Source organism: Gracilinanus agilis, chromosome 3, assembly GCF_016433145.1.
Source record: "Gracilinanus agilis isolate LMUSP501 chromosome 3, AgileGrace, whole genome shotgun sequence".
Taxonomy (NCBI): domain Eukaryota; kingdom Metazoa; phylum Chordata; class Mammalia; order Didelphimorphia; family Didelphidae; genus Gracilinanus; species Gracilinanus agilis.
This window is the reverse complement of record NC_058132.1, coordinates 432156704-432177594: the sequence shown is the minus strand read 5'-3', so window position 1 is coordinate 432177594 and position 20891 is coordinate 432156704. Positions and strand designations below refer to the sequence as shown.

At 36.0% G+C, this 20891-nt stretch overlaps 1 pseudogene; it reads left to right on the top strand.

Moving 5' to 3' along the window:
* Nucleotides 1-20068, top strand: part of LOC123241671 — a 33729-nt pseudogene extending 13661 nt beyond the window's left edge.
* The last annotated feature ends 823 nt before the right edge of the window (nucleotides 20069-20891 follow it).

Sequence of the window (20891 nt, the reverse complement as noted above, 5' to 3'; positions counted from 1 at the left end):
TTCTTTTGGTAGATAAATTCCTAAGTATTTTATATTGTCTAGGGAGATTTTAAATGGTGTTTCTCTTTCTACCTCTTGCTACTGTGACGTGTTGGAAATATATAGAAATGCTAATGATTTATGTGCATTTATTTTGTATCCTGCAACTTAGCTAATATTGTTGATTATTTCTACTAGCTTTTTAGTTGGTTCTATAGGATTTTTTAAGAAGACCACAATATCATCTGCAAAGAGTGATAGCTTAGTCTCCTCATTGCCTATTTTAATACCTTCAATTTCTTTTTCTTCTCTAATTGCTACTGCTAGTGTTTCTAGTACAATATTAAATAATAGAGGTGATAATGGGCATCCTTGTCTCACGGCTGACCTTACTGGGAAGGCTTCTAATTTATCCCCATTGCATATGATGCTAGTTGATGGTTTTAGGTATGTACTATTTATTATTTTTAGGAAATGTCCTTCCATTTCTATACTTTCCAGTGTTTTCAGTAGGAATGGGTGCTGTATTTTGTCAAAGGCTTTTTCAGCATCTATTGAGATAATCATGTGGTTTTTGTTTGTTATCTTGTTGATATGGTCAATTATGTGGATGGTTTTCCTAATGTTGAACCATCCTTGCATTCCTGGTATAAATCCCACCTGATCATGGTGGATAATCCTCTTGATCACTCGCTGGAGTTTTTTGCTAGTATTCTATTTAAGATTTTTGCATCTATGTTCATTAGGGAGATTGGTCTATAGTTTTCTTTCTCTGTTTTTGATCTACCTGGCTTTGGAATCAGTACCATATTTGTGTCATAAAAGGAATTTGGTAGGACTCCTTCTTTGCTTATTATGTCAAATAATTTGCACAGTATTGGGATTAGTTGTTCTTTGAATATTTGATAGAATTCATTTGTGAATCCATCAGGCCCTGGCAATTTTTTCTTAGGCAGTTCTTTAATGGCATGTTCAATTTATTTTTCTGATATTGGATTATTTAAGTATTCTATTTCTTCTGCTGTTAATCTAGGCAATTAATATTTTTGTAAATATTCATCTATATCACCTAGAGTGCTATATTTATTGCCATATAATTGGGCAAAACAGTTTTTAATGATTCCCTTAATTTCCTCTTCATTAGAAGTTACATCTCCCTTTTTATCTTTGATATTGTTAATTTGGTTTTGTACTTTCCTTTTTTTTAGATTTATGAGTACTTTGTCTATTTTATCTGTTTTTTCAAAGTACCAAGTTCTAGTTTTATTTATTAATTCAATAGTTCTTTTACTTTCAATTTTATTAATTTCTTCCTTGATTTTTAGTATTTCTAATTTAGTTTTCATCTGAGGTTTTTAATTTGTTTGTTTCCTAGTTTTTTAAGTTGCATACCCAATTCATTAATCTATGCCCTCCATAATTTCTTAATATATGCACTCAATGATATAAATTTTCCTTAGAAACTTAGAACTTGTTTAGCTGCATCCAATAGGTTTGGGTAAGAAGTCTTATCATTGTCATTGTCTTTAATGAAATTATTAATTGTTTCTGTGATTTATTCTTTAACTAACTTATTTTTGAGAATCATATTATTTAATTACCAATTAGTTTTTGGTTTGTTTCTCCATGTATCCTTGCTAATAACTATTTTTATTGCATCATGATCTGATAAGGTTGCATTTATTATTTCTGCCTTTTTACATTTGTTTGCCATGCTTCTATGCCCTAGTACATGGTCTATCTTTGTGAATGTTCCATGTGATGCTGAAAAGAAGGTGTATTCCTTTCTGTCCCTATATATTTTTCTCCATATGTCTATTAACTCTAATTTTTCTAGGATTTCATTCACCTCTTTTATCTCTTTCTTATTTATTTTTTGGGTTGATTTATCTAGATCTGATAGGGGAATGTTGAGGTCCCCCACTAGTATAGTTTTGCTATCTATTTCATCCTTGAGCTCTGCTAGCTTCTCCTTTAGAAATCTGAACACTTTACCATTTGGTGCATACATATTGAGTACTGATATTTCTTTATTGTTTATACTGCCTTTTATCAGGGTGTAATTACCTTCCCTATCTCTTTTAACCACATCTATTTTTACTTTTAGACTGTCAGAAATCTCAGTTGAAGCCCAATAGATTTTGTTCCAGCCTCTCATTTTTACTCCATGTATGTTTGCCTGTCTCATGTGTGTTTTTTGTAGACAACATATGGTAGGATTTTGGTTGCTAATCCACTCTGCTAATTGCTTCAATTTTATGGGTGAGTTCATTCCATTCACATTCAGAGTTATAATTATCAACTGTGTATTCCCAGACATTTTGATTCTCTCTCCTTGTCCTGTCCTTTCTTCTTTCACTATTTCCTTCTATACCAGTGTTTTGTTTTTAATCAGTTCCCCTGATCCCCTCCCTATTGTACTTCCCTTTCTCCCCTCTCCTTTCTAATTCCCCTCTTATTCTTCTTTAGGACCTTTTTAAACTACCCCACCCCCACCTTGTTCCTCCCTAGTTTTACTTCCCTTTTGTTACCCTTTTACTTCTCTATGGAGCGAGAATAAAATCTCTGCCCCAATAGATCTGATTATTCTTCCCCCTTTAAGTTTATTTCAATGCAGTTAAGTATTATTTCCTTTCTCCAACCTCTTTACCATTCCAGTGTACTGATCTTCTCCCCTGTTCATGCCACGCGCTTCTTTATGGAATATAAATTTACTCCATTTTATCTGTTTTTCCATTTTTCTCAATATTATCTCCTTTTTTCCCTCTAGTTTTGTATATATTTATACATACATACATAGATATGTTTGTGTGTGTGTGTGTATATATATATATATATGTATGTATATATATATATAGACATTTTGTCCTATACAGTTTGTCACTGTTCCCTTTAAGAAAACTTCTTCTAGTTACCCTGTTGATAATAACAATTTTTAATATTTACTAATATCTTCTTTTCTTCTATGGATAGAAATCGATTGAACTTATTGGGTCCCTTAAAGAAAAGATTTTTTTCCCCCCTGCTCTCTTAATTACCTTTTGGTGATTCTCTTGAGTTCTGTGTTTGGGCAGCAAACTCTCTATTTAAGTCTGGTCTTTTTTTCTTTATGGATGCTTGAAAGTCTTCAATTTTATTTAATTTTTTTAAACCCTTAACTTCTGTGTATTGGCTCCTAGGTGGAAGAGTGGTAAGGGTGGGCAATGGGGGTTAAGTGACTTGCCCAGGGTCACACAGATGAGAAGTGTCTGAGGCTGGATTTGAACCTAGGACCTCCAGTCTCTAGGCCTGACTCTCAATCCACTGAGGTACCGAGCTGCCCCAGTCTTCAATTTTATTGAATGGCCATACTTTCCCCTGCAAACATATAGTCAGTTTTGCTGGATAGTTGGTTCTTGGTTGTAGACTCAGTTCTCTTGCTTTCTGGAATATTGTGTTCCATGCCTTCAATGTAGATGCAGCCAGATCCTGTGTTATTCTAACTGTGGTTTCCTGGTATCTGAATGACTTCTTCTTAGCAGCTTGTAATATTTTTAACTTGGTCTGGTAGTTTTTTTTTAATTTGGCTGTAATATTCCTGTAAGTTGTCATTTGTGGATTAAATGTAGCAGGTGATCTGTGGATCCTTTCAATTTCCACTTTTCCCTCTTGTTCAAGAATGTCAGGGTAGTTTTCTTGAATAATTTCCTGTATGATTATTTCCAGACTTTTTCTTTTGTCATGATGTTCCAGTAAACCAATAATTCTTAAATTTTCTTTTCAAGATCTGTTCTCCAGATCTTTGGTTGTATCAATGAGGTGTTTCACATTCTCCTCAAATTTTTCATTTTTTTTATTTTGTTTTGTATATTCTTGTGAAGTCATTTGCTTCTTGTTGTTGAGTTCTATTTTTTAAAGACCGAATTTCATCCCTGGCTTTTTAGTCATCCTTCTCCTTCTGGTCTGATTTTCTTTGTAGATCATCTTTTACCTTCTTTACTTCATTTTTGAGCTGGTCAATTTTAGCTTTAGGACTTTATTTTCTTGTTTTAGTCCATATATTTCCTTTTTGAAATTGTCTTCAGCTTCTCTTGATTGCTTTCTGAGTCCCTGAAGTTCTTGAGTTAATTGAATTTTGAGATCTTCCAAAGCCTGTGTCCAATTCACTGAGCTTCCTACTCTTCTTCTAATTCATTTGCTCTCTTTTCACTTCCTGATAAGAAATTGTCAATTGTAATTTCTTTTCTCTTTTTCTGTTGTATACTCATTTTTTTTTCTTTTCTGTTCTGCTATTTTAATCAGATGGATTTAATGAGCTTTGATAAAAGATCTTCGCCCAGCTGGCAGTGGAAGTTTGTAGTTAAGTTCTCTGCAGTCTATGGGGGAGGAGTGTTGGAGTTTTCCCTGCCCTCTGAAGACTTCTTTTCTGTCCAATTGATGGGATTAAGCCTAGATTAGTCTGTATTGCTTAATGTGCCTTGAGGCTAAAACCTCAAGAGAAAAAAAAAAGTGGGGGGATGAGATGGAGTGTTTTCACTGTGCTATCCAGCAGTAGGGTCCCTATGCTCTGTCCTTCTTTTAGACCTGGTTTTCTTTCCTCTGGAAGCCCTTTACTCTCTATCTCGGTGTTGTAAAGTCCATAGATTTGAAGTTTTGCTCCATCTAAGCCACCATCTTCTGAGCATTTTTGCTGTGTTTCTCTGGCTTTCTCCTCTAGCCACCTTCCTGGTGCCTCTGTTCAACTCCCCAATTCTGGCCCCAGCAAGGCCTTCTCTCTCACCTGGAGATTTTATGGGCCACTGGAGGCTCTGCACAGCCCATGGGGGAGGGGTCCTGGGAGTCCCCTTTTATGCCCTCAGACTCAACAGTTTAAGAATTCAAGCCTTTTTCTTGGTGTACCTCTTGAGCTATCCAGCAGTAGGATCCCCCTGCTCTGTCCTGTTGTTAGATATGGTCCTCTTTCTCCTTGAAGCACTTTGTTTTCTATCTCGGTGTGGAAAAGGGTGTGGAGGTTTTAAGATTTGCTCTGTCTAAGCTGCCATCTTCCCAGAATTCCTCTTAGTATTTATTTTAAGACAGAAGGTAAAGGATTTTTTAAAGGAAGAAAGAAATAAAGTATTAGGGGAAAATAAGTGGTTTGTTAAAAAGGTTTGAAATTACCAAAAATCTTAGAAGGAAGAAAATTCAAAAGCCTAGACCATAAGTAGATAAATCAACAGGGGCAACATTAACAACAGAAGGAAATATGTGGCCACTATCTTAAAAAGTGAGCTTGGGAATCTATGAATAAATACTGTAAATCAAAGGAAGATAATCCAACACTTGATAAGACAGAAGACTATGGCATATGAGGAAAACAGGGAACCCATATATGCTGGTCCTAAGAAGTTCAAAAAAGAAATAAGAATTATAAAAGCCTTATTTATGGCCTGCACAGCTAAAATAATGGGAAGAATAGAAAAACTAGATTCTGCAATACCAAATCTCATCAAAGAAACAAAAGAGTGATCAAGATATTGGGAATTCAAATAGACAGAAGTTTGCTTCAGAAGTTTATTAACAGAAATGAATTATTAGTTTAAATGCAAATAAATAGAAGGATAACCTAGAACAAGAGAAGGAAAAAATAAAAATAAAACTGACAGAAAGAAATATGCTCACTATCCAAGCAAAACATAGTGATGTCAATAAGATATGTAGAATAACCTAGATACTATAGGTTTCCCAAAAGAACATGACAAGATGAAAAGTGTAAATGCTATAATGAAAGAAATAATGTAAGAAAACTGCTAGAATTTCTGAATTCAGAAAATGAAATATTAATAAAAATCATGAATCACCTGAAACAAAAAAAAACCTTCCAAAACAAGGCTATATACAAATAGTTAAATTTAAGCACATAATGGTTAAATTTAACAATTAAGTTCATAATGTATGAGGAAAAATAGCTCCACCATCCTTCAAGGCATCCACAATAGCCTGGCATCCCCTGACTTCAATCTAGGTGTCTGGCATCAGCTTAAACATCCCTAGCATCCCCCAGTGTCACATCAGTGTGCAATGTTGCTACGAAGAGAGGAGATAGTTGAATTTTAGAAGGAGAAAACAGGAAGCAAAGCATTCTCTGGTTTCTGGAATGAAGACAGATGAAATGCAATAGGTGGATACTAGGAGGTTTAGGCCTCAGCAAGTTAAATGGAGAAACTAGATTGGGGTAAGCTCCCTAAGATCAATCTACTACCAACCACTCTCATCTCTCCTTTTCCTTATTATTAATAAAATATTGAAAATCTACATCCAGACTGCATAATTTAATCTTAACATTAACAATAAGTTCTGTAAACCAACCAGGAAAAATACCTTCAGTTAAATTACAATAAAAAATCTATTCTGTCCTAAGCAGAAAATGTAGGATGGAAGAAAACAATGTGATCTGAAAAGCAGCAGAGCTTGAAATGCAATCCAGGGTAACCTGCAAATACGAGTTCAACTACATACACACAAAAAGATAGATTTAAATAATAAAGAGGCATTTGAAATATTAAGAAGAAAACCAGAATTGAAGATCATGTTTGTTTCTTGAATACTCCAGGCAACAGAAATGAAGGAGGAGTAAATAAATGAAATTACTGAGAACAGCAACAGCAGCAGACTGATAGCACATCAGTGAAAGACTTACAGCAAGCAAGCCTGCATTATTGTAAAAAAAAAAAAGTCTCTTTCCTATTTTCCATCTAATTCTGGCTACCTTTTGTTTGTACAAAACCTTTTTACTTTCAAGTAATCTAAATTATCCATTTTGTTTCCCATGATCTTCTTTGAATCTGGTTTGGTCATAAAATCTTCCCTTCTCAATATATTTGACAGGTACATTTTTCCATGTTCCCCTAACTTACTTATTATATCACCATTTATGTCTAAATCACGTACCCTTTGGATCTTATGTTAATGGTGTGAAATGTTTGTCTATGCCTAATTTCAGTCAGACTATTTCCTAGAAAATTTCATCAAATTGTGAGTTCTTACTCTGATAGCTAAGATCTTTAGGTTTATCAAAATTAAATTACTATAGTTATTTATTATTCTATATTGGGTACATAATCTATTCCACTGATCAGTCACTTTATTTCATAGCAGTACCAGATTGTTTTCATGATTACTGCTTTAAATATGATAGTCCAAGGCCACCTTCCTTCACATTTTTTTCATTGATTCCCTTGATATTCTTGATTTTTTCTTCCAGATGTGTTTTGTTTCCAACTCTTTAAAACTATTTTTGGCAGTTGTATTGGTATGGTAATAGGTAAGTAAATTAATTTAGGTAGAATGGTCAATTTTATTATATTTATTCAGTCTGTCTATGAGTAATTAATATTGATTCAATTATTTAAATTTGTCTTTATTTGTATTAAAAGTGTTTTGTAATTGTATCATATAGTTCCTGGGTTTGTCTTGTCAGGTAGAATCCCAAGTGTTTTATATTGTTTGTAGTTACTTTAAATGGAATTTCTCTTTTTATCTCTTTCTGCTGGATTTTGCTGGTAGTATATATAGAGCTTCTAATGATTTGTATAGGTTTATTTTATATCTATCAATTTTGCTAAAGCTATTAACTGTTTCAACTAGTTTTTTAGTTGATTCTCTAGGATTCCCTATGTATACTGTACAGGTATACCAAATTGATTTATAGATTTTTCCTGCTACTTCTTTTTATCATAAAAGGAATTTGACAGGACTCCTCCTTTGCCTGTTTTTCCAAACAATGTAGCATTAGAATTAGGTATTCTTTAAATATATGGTAGGTTAATCTTCCTAATGATTATTGATCAATTAAATTATTGAAAAATGTAAATAAAATAACTAGCAATTAAATCATAACAATATGTCACAAAAACTATGTAGATTTTATACCAAGAAGGTAGAGTTAGTTTAATATTAGGAAAACTATGAGAATATTCAACCATATCAATAACAAAAACAACAGAAACTATATAATTATCTCACTAGATGAAGAAAAGACTTTTGACAAAAATACAACACTCATTCCTATGAAAACCATTGGAGAACATTGGAATAAATTGAATATTCCTTAAAACTAAATAATATTTATCTAAAACCATTGGCAAGCATTATCTGTGATGAGGATAAGCTAGAGGTCTTGCCAATAAGAGCAGGAGTGAAGGAAAGATGCCCATTATCCCCACTACTATTGAATATTGTAATAGAAATGCTAGCTATAGTAATAAAGGAAGAAACACTTTGAAATAGAATACTTACCAAAAAATAAACTGCCTAGAGTATCAGAGCAAGAAATAGAATATCAAAATATACCCTCTTTAGAAATTGAACAAGCCTATGAATTTCCTATGAAAAAAGCATCAGGACCATAGATGAATTTACAAGTAAATTATACCAAACATTTAAGGACCAAATAATTGAAATATTCAATAAATTATTTGAAATAAGAAGTAAACTTTTTTCCAAAAATAAAAATGGCTTTTATACCAAAACCAGAAAGAGCAAAAACAGAGAAAGAAAATTATTGTCCAACTTCATAAATGCAAAAATCCTAAATAAAACACTAGCTGGGAGACAATATGTAGGAGTTGGTATTTTATCTGGGAATTAAATGAAACCTGGAGAAATCAGGAGGTAGGCATCAAGAAGGAAAGCATTCTAAGCATGGGAGACAGCTAGTGAAAATGCCTAGAGTTGGGAGATGAGAGTGTAACTATGGAATAGAGAGAGGTAAAAGGTCATTCTATATAGGGGGCAGCTGGGTAGCTCAGTGGATTGAGAGCCATGCCTAGAGACGGGAGGTCCTAGGTTCAAATCCGGCCTCAGACACTTCCCAGCTGTGTGACCCTGGGCAAGTCACTTGACCCCCATTGCCTACCCTTACCACTCTTCCACCTATAAGTCAATATACAGAAATTAAGGGTTTAAAATAAAAAAAAAAAAAATTAAAAAAAAAAAAAAAAAAAAGGTCATTCTATAGATTATTCGGATTTAATTATGGGATTTGAAGAAAAAGTAAGTAGGAAAAAAATTTAATGGGATTAATAATAGCTATCTATAAGTAGAATGATTAGATCACATTTTTCTGCCTCTCTCCTTCACAAAGACTAGACCATTGGTTCTTATACTTTTCTTCTTTTAACCTATCACTACCTCCCATCCTTTTTGATCTTCCCTCTAGTTGAAGTGCTTTGTTTTGTTTTTTAAATTTTACTTGTGATTATATTCTCCTCAAAACTATTCTCTCTTAAACCTTGTCCTTTATCTCCATAGTCCTACCTACAACTTAATGTATTTCTATTCCAAACTATGTGAATACTCAACCCTCCTTTTCACACTCAGAAAAGACAGAAATCCATGAAAGACCCTCTTCCTTCACTTCCAGCTCCAAATTTCTGGTGTTCATAAATTATGAGAAATAATAAATTCCTCTCATTCTCTTCTCATTTCTTCTTTAATATATTCCTTTCAATTTCCTCACTTAAAACCAATAAAATACAAAACAATACATAGACCCTCTGATTAACTTCCTTGCATGACTCTTGAAGACAATGTGATTATGAAGGGTCATTTGTCCTTTTGCTTGCATTTTTTTTTTACCCTTGTACTTCGGTGTATTGTCTCATAGGTGGAAGATTGGTAAGGGTGGGCAATGGGGGTCAAGTGACTTGCCCAGGGTCACACAGCTGGGAAGTGGCTGAGGCCGGGTTTGAACCTAGGACCTCCTGTCTCTAGGCCTGACTGTCACTCCACTGAGCTACCCAGCTGCCCCCTTGCTTGCATTTTAATAGAAAGAGTTTCTATTAAAATGCAAGCAAAAAACTCATTATTAAGCTACTTCTGACCTTTTTGGAATCTTCTTATCTCCTCTGTTTATATTTGAAATGCTCTACTTAGCTGTGGTCTTTTCAGGGTAACACAGCTAGGAAGCATTTGAGGCCAGATTTGAACCCATCTCCAAGCCTGGCTCTCTATCCACTGAGCCACTTGGATGCCTTGCATAAATCTCTTTTTAAAAATTCTCTTGGGGGTAGAGCCAAGGTAGCAGAGAAAGTACAGGGACTCATCTGATTTCTATTAAATTACCCTTCAAAAGGCAATGACATAATTCATCTACACTAATGCTGGAGCGGTATAACCCTAAAAAGAGAAGGTGAAGTAATTTTTCAGCTAAAAACAACTTAGAATGCTGGCATGAGGGATCTAGTATACTGGGGTAAAGATGAAGCTCAGCACACTAGGGCAGGCCCCACAAATAGGTTTTGTACTCAACTGAAGCAGCAGCCAAGACTTCTAGAACTCTTAGCCACAGATGGCAAGGGCAAGGAAGGGTCAGACAACTATTCAAAAGGAGATTATACGAGTCCCTTTCCTGATTCTGGGTGCAAGACTCTTGTCCCATTGCTATACACAGAACCAGGGTGCAGTCCTAGTACACAGTCACAGAGTGAGGAAGAGCACTAGCATACACTAGCACTTGTAGGCACAGGGAAGCAGGGACCCTGGTCACAGTTTCAAGGTATATAAAAAAGTGCTCAAGGTTACTGGCAGACCAGAGCACAGGCCCAGAGAGTATTATACACACCTCTCCTTACATCATTCCACTTTGGAAGAACTGAAAGTGGATAGATAGATCCCCAGTGGTGCCAGCTCTGAAGGCACTTGCACAAAGAACCTGAAACTTCACCAGTTACAGAGCCCAACTTTAATAAGTTTTTTTAAACTAAAAGAAAGAAAAATGCATTAAAATGAACAAACAAAAAAGAAACTCAGTATATAAAGTTATTTTAGTGGCAGGTGTTGAATTGACTCAGATTAGCTATGGTTAGTAATGGAGTCCAGCTAGTGGATGAAGCTGGCTGTCCTAAAGGGAGAGGGGTAGGAGTAGAATTCTTCCTCCTCCCCCACCCCCTGGGAGCAATAGGTCCAGTAGGCTAAAACTGTTTAACTGAATCCCTTTCAGTTCAAGCTATAGAAGCTTTACCAGCTTGGTAGATTCAGGGTCAAATTGGTAAATTGATAGGGTATAATTCCACTGAGGTTAGCAACTCTCACTGTTTAAACTATTCCCTAAATCCTAGGATAGAATAGGTTCCAGATTGTCTTCAAACACAGATGACTTGCCCTCAGGGAAGAAACTGCACCAACGCTTATATGAATGAATCTTTTCTTTGGTAAAGTATATGGATGGTGAGTATATCCTGGTATAACTTCACACAGGCCCAGTAGCTTAACAAACAAAGGGGTTTATTATTTTCAGGGAAATGGTTTTAGGAATAAAAGGGAGGTAAGCTAACTAAAATCTCCAATGAAGTTGTTGGCTACACATTCCCCAAAGGGGAATGTGTTTTGAACAACTTAACTTCTATCCCACTCACTAAGTAATCTTTCTCTTAATCTAATGTAACTAGGTTTAAGATGGAAAGGTAATCTTGCTTAAAGATCTGTATAGAGATTAGTTAAGAAGCTGCAATTGATATATTCTTCCAATAGCAAACCAGTAAAGTAACACTCAGCCCTTGAGGTCAGAGATGAGCTAACCAAAGAGTAATCTAACTCTTCCTCCCAGCCCTTGAACCTGCAAGGAGTATGATCAAAGTGTCCTTGCAAGAAGGGTGACCTGGCCTTTTATACTCAGGTTTCTAACTGCCCCCAACTGCCCCCTCTCCTGGAGTTCTGGGGGGCACTATGGAATTCTGTGAGGCAGCTTTGACCCTACTTAAGATCATGGATGTTGCACAGGGCAGACTAAAACTCAAAAGAAAACAACAAAGACACTACCACTGCATCTAAAGCTCCCAAGAAAAATACTAATTGTTCACAAACCCAAAAGAAATTAATGGAGGAGCTCAAAAAGGATTTAAAAAATCAAATAAGAGAAGTAAAAGAAAAACTGGGGGAGAAATGAGAGTGATACAGGAAAATCATGAAAAAAGAGTCAACAGCTTGATAAAGGAAACGCCAAAAAAAAAACTGAAGAAATTAATACTTCAAAAAATAAAATAGGCCAATTGGAAAAAGAGGCATAAAAATTCAAAGAAAAGAAGTTTGTAAAAATCAGACTTGATTTTTAATGTAGAGAAATGCTGATGTCCAGATCTACCCTCAGACTTAGCTGTGTGATCCTAGGCAAGTCAATTAATACCATTTGCCTAGCCCTTACCTTCTGAAACAGAAAGTAGGTTAAAAAAAATAGTCTCAATTCCCCCAAGGACACACTTGCCCTCATATCTTTGATTTCTGGGTCCTACAAAGTTTTTACATAACATTTGTCCCACCAAATTAACACCCAAATATGCCATCATTGCAAGCTAAGTCCTGGTCTTGAGTTATCATCTTAACTCCAGCTAGGTTGGTCCATGGAGCACTAGATGTACACATGGCCTGACTCTGAAACTCCTGGATGGCTCACCCTACTGATCTTTGACCAAATTTCCTTCACTCAAATCTAAAGAATGAACACCAAACCAGGCAAATGCCATTCATTATTCACAAAACTTCATTTCAGTGTTGGATGGGAAAATAGACTGAATTTTCTGTCACTAGATGATGTCAGATAAGAAGAAATAAGTCATAAAAAGATGTTAAAACCAACAAAGAGGGAAAGGCCAATATCAACTAATGTCTTTTGAAAACATCAAATCCAGTGCCACAACTGAAACCAATTGTTAAGAATACAAAGAAGTGTGGCCAGAGTTATAAGCATTTATTAATAAATAGAGAGTGAAAGATATATGTGTGTGTATGAGAGAGAGAGAGAGAGAGAGAGAGAGAGAGAGAGAGAGGAAGAGAGAGAATTTCCCTTAAGCAAAGATTAGTCTGAATAGAATTGCTTCTCCATTTGGCTGGCTAAGGCCCTATACCTACCACAGCAGCAGTGAGGCTGTCATATCTCCATTTCAGAAGTGAATGGGCCTTCTCCTTCCCTGACTACATTTTTAAATCCCCTTAGCTCCTCCCTCTGTGACTACATTGGGGACACCAAGGGACTCCAGACCATTAGATATGACGTAACTCTGTAACCATTGGGGTGAAGTGCAGGATGGAAATATTTTCCTTCATACACAGTTAAGGAGACTGATTTCAAAAGTATGGTTAGCATACCAGAACTAGTTACAGAATGTCTATATCTGTTCCAAAATCTATCTAAAACACTTCCTTAACATGTTCTCATAACAGTCTCAGAAGTAGACTCCCAGGCTCTTCTATATGCTGATGTATTCTATGAAGGCTCATGAGGCTTACTAGATAATCCCCTATTACAAAAGCAAGGATTGTTAATTTCTAAATGTCTCATTGAAAATAGGGCATAGAATCACGTGAAAAACTAGAAGGAAATTTAGAAACTAAGAAGTGTTAAAAGGTACTATGCTGGGACTACTAGCTCAATGAGCTGGGCCTGACTGGCTGGCCCTAGATCCTAGGTCCTAGATCCCAGAGAATCTAGGGCTGAATGATGGATGGGGTTGCCTGCATGATAACCAAGATGTGCCGGTAACCACCAAGGCTTATGGATGTTCAGCTTAGCCAAAGTCCTTGCCTCTTAACAGTGCCCAAGCCAAGTAGCTGTTAAGGGCTATGTATGTATGTTCTACAGCTCCTCTAGCTCCCTGATTTAGGGTTTGATGATAGGTTGGTTATGGGCTGGTTGTTGATGTGCTAAATGGATAACACTATTTTTCTGACTGTGATTTGATAAATCCCTTTCTCTATAGCTGTAGATATTTACTAGCCTGGGAAGGAATGCCAATCTTCACTTGGATTAAGTTGTAACAAGGTTTATTGCTTTAGCTCAACAGGGTAAGATCAGGACAAGGAAAGAGGTTTTGGGAAATGCTATACTAAGTCTATGGAACTAAGGTAGTTTGTATCTAAAAGCAGTAGGTTGATATTGGCTGGAGACTCTTCCCCTCTTACAGTCCCTGGTCTGGCTCAGCTGTGGCCAGAACCAAAGAAAAGGAGGGATAATGGTGTTCTTCTTAGCGGCTGTGCTGTTCTTGTCTCTCAGCTCAATATAGTAGCAAGGTGAATGAAGCTTCTTGTGATGTTGAGATATGGATGCTGGATTAGCAGGTCTATGGCCTACCCACCCTTTAATCACCCACTTCCAAGGTCCCCTTCCTCAAAATGGAGGTCCTGGGTGGCTCAGTCCATGGGCTTTTTTTTTTTAAACCCTTGTACTTTGGTGTATTGTCTCATAGGTGGAAGATTGGTAGTCCATGGGCTTTTATAGAGGTGGTACCAACTGTCTTCTGCCCTTGGCTCATGCCACCCTGGGTGAATTCCAAATTCTGTAACCAACAATCTTGTCGCTCAAGGTGTCTCCATCTTATCCAGAAGTTCCTTGCTACAGAAGTCCAACCCCTTCATTTTATAGATGAATAAACTGAGGCACAGAAATGTTCATGGTTTGCTTCAGGTCACATAAATATCAATAAATTGGCAGAGATGGTCCTCAAATTCAAGTAATCGCATCCCAAATATGGTGCTGTTTTAACTGCACTACCTTTCTTCCATGGTATGCTTGCTAATTATGAAAAGACCACTTAAGTCAGTGATATTTGTAGACTATGATATACTTAAAGAATCCTAGAGAATCAACTAAAAAACTAGTTGAAATAATTAATAACTTTAAGTAAAGTTGCAGGATACAAAATAAATTCACTTAATCATCAGCATTTATTTCTACCAACAAAGTCCATTAGCAAGAAATTGAAAGGGAAATTCCATTTAAAATCACTCTAAACAATGTAAAATACCTGGGAATCTGCTTGCCAAGGCAAATAAAGGAATTATATGAGCACAATTACAAAATACTTTTCACATAAATAAAGTCAGATCTAAATAGTTGGAAAAATATTAACTACTACTGGTTAGACTGAGATAATATAATAAAAATGATAATTCTACCTAAATTTATTTATTCAGTGCCATACCAATCAAACTACCAAATAATTATTTTATAGAATTAGAAAAATAATAACAAAATTCATCTGGAAGAACAAAAGTTCAAGAATATCAAATGAACTAATAAAAAATGGAAGGAAGAGAAGGAGGCCTAGCAGAACCAGTTCTCAAACTGTACCATAAACCTGCAATTATCAAAACAATCTGGTACAGGCTAAGGAATAGAATGATAGATCATCTGAGTAGATTAGATACACAATATACAGGGGTAAATGATCTTAGAAACCTAGTGTTTAATAAGCCCAAAGATTCCAGTTTTTGGAATAAGAACTTACTCTTTAACAAAAACTGCTGGGAAAATTAGAAAACAGTATGACAGAAGCCAGATATAGACCAATATCTTACACCTTATACCAAGATAAGGTCAAAATGGATATATGATTTGGGTATAAAGATTAATACCATAACTAAATGAGGGTAACACAAAATAGTTAACTTACCAGATCTTTGGAGAAGGGAAGAATTTATGACCAAACAAGAAATAGAAAGTATTATAAGATATAAAATGAATAATTTTGATTATATTAAATTTAAAAGCTTTTTCTACAAACAAAATTAATGGAATCAAGATTAGAAGGGAAACAACAAACTGGGGAAAATTTTTTTATGATGTCTAATAAAAGGTCTAATTTTTCAAATTTATAAGAATATAAGCCATTCTCCAACTGATAAATGATTAAAGGGCATTAACAAGCAATTTTCAGATGAAGAAATCAAAACCATCAATAATCATATGACAAAATGTTCTAAATCACTTTTGATTGGAGAAATTCAAATTAAAACAATACTGAATTACCTCATACCTATCATATTGGCCCATATGGAAGTAAAGGAAAGTGGTAAATGTTGGAGGGGATGTGGCAAAATTAGGACACTAATGCATTGTTAATGGAGTTGTGAACTGGTCCAATCATTCTGGAGGGCAATTTGGAACTATACCCTAAGAGCTATAAACTGTGCATATCCTTTGATCCAGTAATACCACTTCTGGGTCTGTATCCTAAAGAGATAATAAAAAAGGGGAAAGGACCTACTTGTACAAAAATATTTATAGTAGCTGTGGTTGCAAAATATTCAAAACTGAGGGAATACCCATCAATTGGGGAATGGCTGAACAAATTATTGTATATGTTGGTGATGTTATATTATTATGCTATCAGAAGTGATAAGCAAGATGATTTCAGAAAAATTAGAAAGATTTGCAAGAACGGATGCAGTGTGAAATAAACACAATTAGGAGAACATTGTATACAATAACAGCAGTATTGGACAATGATTATCTGTGAAAATTTGGCTACTCAGTGATGTAGTGATCTGGGACAATTCTATCCACTTCAAGAGAAAAAATTGTTGTAATCACCTTTCACATCAGTGTATTTATAATTTTATTTTGTATGAATTTGTTCTTAAAACAATGCCCAATATGGAAGTGTGTTTTGCATGGCAATAAAAACATTTTTAAAGAAAAAATAAGTAGATATTTATAGAATTTAGATTTATATTTAAAATGGAAACTTGAAAAGTAAGATTGGAATTCAGGTCTTCCTGACACCAAGACTTGCACTTTATCTAGAGTGCCACCCAGCTTTTACATATACAGTAATGGTCAAGGTAAAAAAGTGTCCTGACCTCCCTAAGTCAGGGTACTTTCTTCCCTTTACCACCTCTCTCTCCTTGAAGAATGTGTTCAAACTTTATATGGTAGTTTCAAACATTCTATCCCATCCAGGTTAATTTCTAAGTATAGCATAACCAATTGATTAATTGCTCCCTTTCTTGATTGCAGAGCACAGTGTCTCAGATGTAAGGGATAATTCACTGTTGGAATGTGTCCCACAAGTTTCACTTTTCATTAGTCTTGGCTACCATCAAGTCAAGATATGGACTCTGATATGTACTTCAGTTCCTGAACTTCTGCCAGGAAGTCTGACATTTTGAAGTTCATAGGTTTGCAATCTAATCCATTCCTTCTTCAACATTCCTTCCCTTAGGAATAGGAAAAAATGAAACACAACAAGGAAAGAAAAATAGCCATATCATATGTTTATGGCTTCCTGTCAGCCCAAGGAATGAGAGTAGACTACTGATTCTATTTCTCTCTCCTGACCTGGAACCTTACAGTGTTGTTTGTCCTTGTTTTGAAAAAGATCAATGACATCACCAGGTGATATCTTGAAACCTGAGTGAATTGGATTAAAGTAAGTCAGAATTGCACAAATTCATCAGCTAGCTTTGTGTCAATATATTTCAGAATAAGCAAAAACTACAATTTGAAGGCTTGGTTTATTGTTTTGTTGATTAGAAGTTATTATGAAACATTTATCTGCACATCCCTTTCCTGGTGAAAAATAATCTTTAAAAAGCACAGCTTAACAATTAGTTAAAATTACTACTGATTGGCCTTGATGATTAATACACCAGCTAGCCTGTTCTTCAGTTCATAAGATCATATTTTTAAAAATTAAAGGAATAAGAAAGGAGGTTCCTTTCACAACTATAAAGGGAGAAAGAGTGCTTTATCAAATATGAGATAGAGAGGATCTCAGTAGATAAAATGCATGCACACTTTTTTTTTACCTAAAATTAAAAGGCACTTGCAGAAATAAGACTATTGCAGTTAAAATTCCTTTCACAACTTTAAATAGAGGAACACACACATACATTTGTTGTTCATCCTTGGTTTTTTAAGACCATGACATCACAATGAGTGGTGTCTTGACTTGCACATGAAATGGATTTGAGTGAAGCAAAATTCCATAAAATTGTCAGTCTCATATTTCGCAAGCAGACATACTAATCCTCCCTGAAAACCCTATACAACCCAGCCTTACAGTAGTCCTTGCCTCAATTACTCCCAGGAGAATGGATTTACTAATTTGTATCTTTTGTATACATGCTCAGTTTTGCCTCAGCAGTTAGTCAGAAGGCTTTTCTTCACTACTTGTTAAATGTATTGAAAAGAGTCAAAAATAATGGAGTCAGGCCCCTTTGTTATACATTATATACTTCCAGAAGCAAATTCAACACTACAACTGAACCTTCATTTACTAGTCTCAGGTTACAACAGAAATAAAGATAGACATTAAAATAATTGTAGAGATATTATGCTGGTCTGTGCTAGCATAATAAAAATTGCAATACTGCCTAAATTAATTTACAGATTCAGTAACATACCAGAATAACAAATGGCTACTTTATAGAACTGAAGGAGTTTGGGGCTTTCTTTTTATGGTGACTTCTTGTCCCTTCCCCTCTTCACAGGGGCCAATCACAGTTTCCAAATTGTCTAGCACTACCCATGGAGCAGAGTCTGTAGGATCATATCTGTAGGATGGACTTCTCACCTTATGAAGGCTAAATTCTCATAAAAAGGATTCACTATTTCCCAGCTGATTGAATTTCTGAGGGTGTGAATTCTCTAAGCATCTTGCTAGCTTCTCACCTAGAACTAAGTTAGGGTGTTTAATCTTTTGTGTTGTGTGGAGATGCAAAGCATGGAATCCCTGCAAAGGTACAGGGATAGCCTCACCCAGAATTCCAGGGGACCCCCCTGGAGAACTTTGAGTGAGGGGCAGTTGAGAAGGGTTTGAGTCAGTTATTTGGTGGAGGTTGAAGTGAGCAGACACTCTGGTTACTTCTGAAGACTTAGGGGTTCACCTGAGGTGACCATGGTAGCATAAGCTAGTGGTTTCTACTCATAGGGTTAGCCTGTTTGTTATTACTATTCTTCATTAATATCAATATATAATTACTTAGTGATTAGAGAGTAAAGATATTCATTAATAGCAAGAGTGCCAGTTCAGTTAAGTGCTTCATCCCCTCCTGTGGGGAGGGGGAAGGGCAGCATCTACTTAACAGTTCAGGGTCTCCTCTCATTATCCTAAAACCTTCATTAACTTCTCTAGTTTTCCTTGTTATTATTTAATATAACCTTTATCTTTAAATCTGTGCCTGGTAGTTATTTGGGGGGATACCCACAACTCAGTCTGGACTTCTAGTTTGAATCCTGTCTACTGCCAGTTTAAAAAGATCTTCTCTGTCCTCAAGTTAGTTAACTAGTTTCTATATATTCATCTTACTGACCTGTGAGGAATATAAATTAAAGAAAAGGAACATCATTGGGGTTTCAGCCATAACAGAAACTTACCAGAAGAATCTTATTCCTATCTTCATTACCAACTGAAGCAGTAGCAGTTAGAGGGGGAGGGATTTGAGAGCCAGGAGTGTTTAGCCCCCTCCTTTCCTCACTGAAGCCTGTCAATCTCTGGCCTTTGACTTGAAGCTCTAATATTGGCCCTGACACATCATCTGTTTCTCCAAATTATCTGTTATTATCATCATAACATTTGTTTATTCAATCCAAAAGTAGAGAAGGGGGAATTAATCCTGTCTTCAGTCTAGTGAGGTACTAAGTAGGGGTACTTAAGTTAGTGTTAACTTAGGATAGACAATAGAATAAAGAATTCTCTTTTACACCTGCCAGCAACAGGCCTCAGGGGCAAAGAGTCTAGAAATTTCCATGTTGCTATCCTAGAACCAACTGGTATCTCTGATGAAGAAGAAGGACCAGTTCCTTCATCCATCGACCTCCATCTTCAGTGTCTCCAGCAACTTGTCCTTCTTTTGAAAAGGAGAGGCCTAGATACCCATCTGCCTCTCCAAACTCTTTCATATGCACCTCTCCTATCTGGAGACCAATACAGACCTGTGCCTACTTCTAGTCTCTACCAACCAAGAGGACTTCTTCACAGTCTCAGACTGAGGTTGTTGTTTTCAGGAACAGTTGAAAAAGCAGTGAACCCATCCCATGCTGGGGGAGGCACTATGTACAGCATATGTTCTACAGCATGGTCCAAGTGAACATCCCAGATCTTTGCCAATTTATCTCCAAGAGCTCAGGGGTCTTTGTCACCCAAGAGATGGAGGATTCATGTACAAGTGAGGAGGAATGGGAATGCCCTCTTGTCCTCTATACAGCTCTGGCTCCAATGCCTTGTATCCCCTTAAGACTATTAATTACACAGGACCCAATAAGAACCTTCTGGCTTTGGTGACAGGAGTCTTTGAGCTGTACATGTGCCTCAGCACCGTGGCTTCCAAGTGTTGTGGGAGAGCTGGAGATTAACCCCCCAGGTGTGGAAGAGTGCTCTTTCAAGAATGACAGGCTCCAATGAATATCTTTAAGAATAGAGAAATTTATTTAAGTTGAATGGGTGGGAGGCAGACACAGCACTAATGCTTGATTTGAGGTGTCCAGGGAACCCTATGCCCATCTCACAAGGTATCCACCATTAGTACTGTGCATAAGCTGATGCACTGGATCAAAAAGTAGTAGCAGCTATTTGTTCTTACTCTTCTGAAATACTGATTGACACCAGGGAACAGCTGGGGCATCCCATGGAGAGGCCAGGCTGGAGGGAAGCCCAGACAGAGGCTGGGAGGGCTGTGAAACTTCTGGGCTGGTAGACAAACCCTGGATTTAGTGTTTGCATCAAAGAGTGGATGTCTGAAGCAAAAAAAAAAAAAATTGAGACTCCAACTACTAGGGTGATTTAATTACTCAAGATTTAACACTATCTACCAGAAAGAAGTCTAACAAGAACTAGCATTAGAACAACACATCACACCATATGACACATTAGGCTCTGAATAGATGCATATGATAAATATGGAAGATTGTATTTTAAACAAATTAGAGGAGTAAGAAAGGAGATTCCTTTCACAACTAAAGAGAGAAAGAATTCTTTATCAAGTATGAAATATAGAGGATTTCAGGAGATAAAATGGATATTTTGTTACATAAAATTAAAAGGCACTTGCAGAATAAAACTAATACAATTAAAATCCCTTTCACTCTTTGACTAGAGGAAGAGTTCTTGTTGAAACAAGATAAAGAGGGGCTCATCTAAATTCAAAGAGAAAAAGTTAAATGGTTAAAAATCCTTTGT